At 35.8% G+C, this 2,610-nt stretch overlaps 1 pseudogene; it reads left to right on the top strand.

Moving 5' to 3' along the window:
• Positions 1-662: 662 nt before the first annotated feature.
• On the top strand, positions 663-1,862 carry LOC121392324 (annotated as a pseudogene).
• Positions 1,863-2,610: the final 748 nt, after the last annotated feature.

The following is a 2,610-nucleotide window of genomic DNA, read 5'->3' as shown; positions in this document are numbered from 1 at the left end:
ATGTTTTGGAAAAACTGAACCATTGAGGAGGGACTGCTTCTTTAGGTACCAGATCCGAAATTGAATCAAATTGAAGCAAATGGAGGATCATCATTTTGGTGTGCACAACTTGACTTGACATATATTGAGCCCCCCAATATAATTATATAGATTCTTCAGATGGGAGCTTAGGTGAGGAACCAAAGTCACTATAGCATGTATTGGTGGACATCCACTCATCCCTGTGATATGAAGAAAAGTATTGCTATATTGTTTTATTCTATGATAGATATTGCACTTTGGAAATTACCACACTACAAATGATTTGTGTAGAAGGTAGCTTCTTTTGGCAGGTATTCATGACAATATAAAAATTGTTTTGTCTCTCGTTCATCCCATTTTTGAGGGCCTTTCTTGTTCACTTTCTTTATATAAAATTTTGGGAATCGTTGATATTCACGCTTAGGTTGGTGGTTCTCAAATATTACCAAACTTTCTTAACTGAGCAATAACTTTCTCTAGGTCTTCGATAACCACACGATGTATATGCAACACTACTTTGGTTATCAGTTATAGACCCGAAAACAACAAAGTTCCCACGTGTAACAAAAGTCCACGTGATTGGTGTACTATAATAACATTAATTTTATAGCCAGACCTTGCTTAAGGCCCTCTTGGTTTCCATGGCTAAGCATGTACTGGTCAGTGGTGGAGCTGGTTACGTTGGTAGTCATACTGTTGTTGAATTGTTGAATCCTGGCGAGTACGAGCCTGTAGTTGTAGATAACTTGTACAATGCTAGTCGAGAGTGTATGCAAGGATCAAGAAACTAACTGGAAAAAAAAGTAAGCAGTGTCTAGATGAACCTGTACTTTAACATGAATTTAATACTATATCTTAGACCCTAACCCTTAATATCTAAAATTATGTATTAATTTCACATTAAAATGTTACTGGTATTGGAACAAAAAATGTAACATCCTTGTTCTCATATAATAGATACCCTTCTATAATATTGATCTTGTACAAGATACAGCTTCTTCAGGACTTGAAGATCTCTTTAAGAAATATCAGTTCCACTCTGTCATAAATTTTGCTGGGTTAAAAAGCAGTGGGCGAGTCAGTACGTATGCCACTGAATTACTACCAATGTAACCTCACCATTGTTTTTAACTTGCTCTCTGTAATGAAAAAGTACAACGTCAAAATTTTTGTTTTTTCATCTTCTGCATGCGTTTATGGTGACCCCCAAAAACTTCCTATCGATTGAGAAACATCCAGCAGGTAGTTGCTCTAATCCTTATGGTAAAACAAAATACTTCATTGAAGTAATCTTACAAGACCTTGCTAAAGCAGAAGAAGGTTGGAATATTGTTATTCTCCGTTATTTTAACCCTGTGGGTGCTCACAAAAGTGGCCTCATAGGAGAAGACCCTAAAGGAATTTCCAAATAATCTGATGCCTTATGTGACACAGGTTGCTGTGGGAAAGTTACCAGAATTATGTGTTATGGTAATGATTATGATACTCCTGATGGTACTGGAGTACGTGATTACATTCATGTTATCGATTTGGCTCAAGGTCATGTGAGCTCCCTTAAACAAATTGAGAAAAAACTGTGGACTTAAAATTTTCAATCTGGGAAAAGGTCACGGTTACTCTGTTCTTGGGGTCATTGAAGCTATGAAGAAAGCCAGTGGACAAGATATTCCATATAAAATTGTTGGTCGTCGAGATGGAGATGTACCAATATCTTATAGTGATGTGACGTTAGCAGAGAGGGAGATGGGATGGAAGGCAACCAAAGATATGGACGAAAATGTGAAGATGCTTGGAGATGGCAGATGTTGAATCCTCAAGGATATACAGAAAATGACATATAGGGTTTTAATGTTAACTAACTGTAATTGCTAATGTCGTATATAAGTTTAGTAATAATTTCCAATGCTGGTATATATTGAATTAAAGAACTATTTTGAGTAGAGAATCACGAAATGAGATTGTTTGGTAATTTACATATGAGTTGGGCAACTGTTTTCAGTATGGCAAAAAGTAAGTCATTGATGTCACTTTTACAGAAATAGTTGTCTAAATTGACACACTTGATTATTGTTAATGGAATAAGACTCACATATCATATGTGTAACTATGACAACCTAATTAAACATATGTAGCCCCAATCACAGATGATTAAATTTTTTGAGTCCTCATATTACGATGTGCTATAGTAAACAGTCTAAAACACATTATTTAGTCCACACAAATAGTGATTACAGCTGTAGTGGACTCCTTATGGTGTCAACTATTCTAAGGTGTGTGGTCACTGAGAGGACCACTTCATTATTGTTACATTGAATAAGGTAGACTACCTCACGTACGCCACATAACAAAAAATATCTAGTTAGTTACACATCTTGGCTCGATCATCACAGATGAGGAAATTTTTGAGTCTTTCCTCATATTACAATATGCTATTAGTACCAGTCAAAAAATAAAACACATTGCTTAGTCCACACAAATAGTGATTACAGTTGTAGCGTACTCAGAGTTTTGTTACTGTTTGATGATGTCTTATTCTCTCCAGTCAGTCATCTTACTTGTTCTCCTGTTAAATTATTCTGTTGAAGGCTC

This window comes from Gigantopelta aegis, unplaced genomic scaffold, assembly GCF_016097555.1.
Source record: "Gigantopelta aegis isolate Gae_Host unplaced genomic scaffold, Gae_host_genome ctg3595_pilon_pilon, whole genome shotgun sequence".
NCBI classification, from domain to species: Eukaryota; Metazoa; Mollusca; class Gastropoda; order Neomphalida; family Peltospiridae; genus Gigantopelta; species Gigantopelta aegis.
Note: the sequence above shows the minus strand (reverse complement) of the source record. Positions and strands in the feature narration are given on the sequence as shown.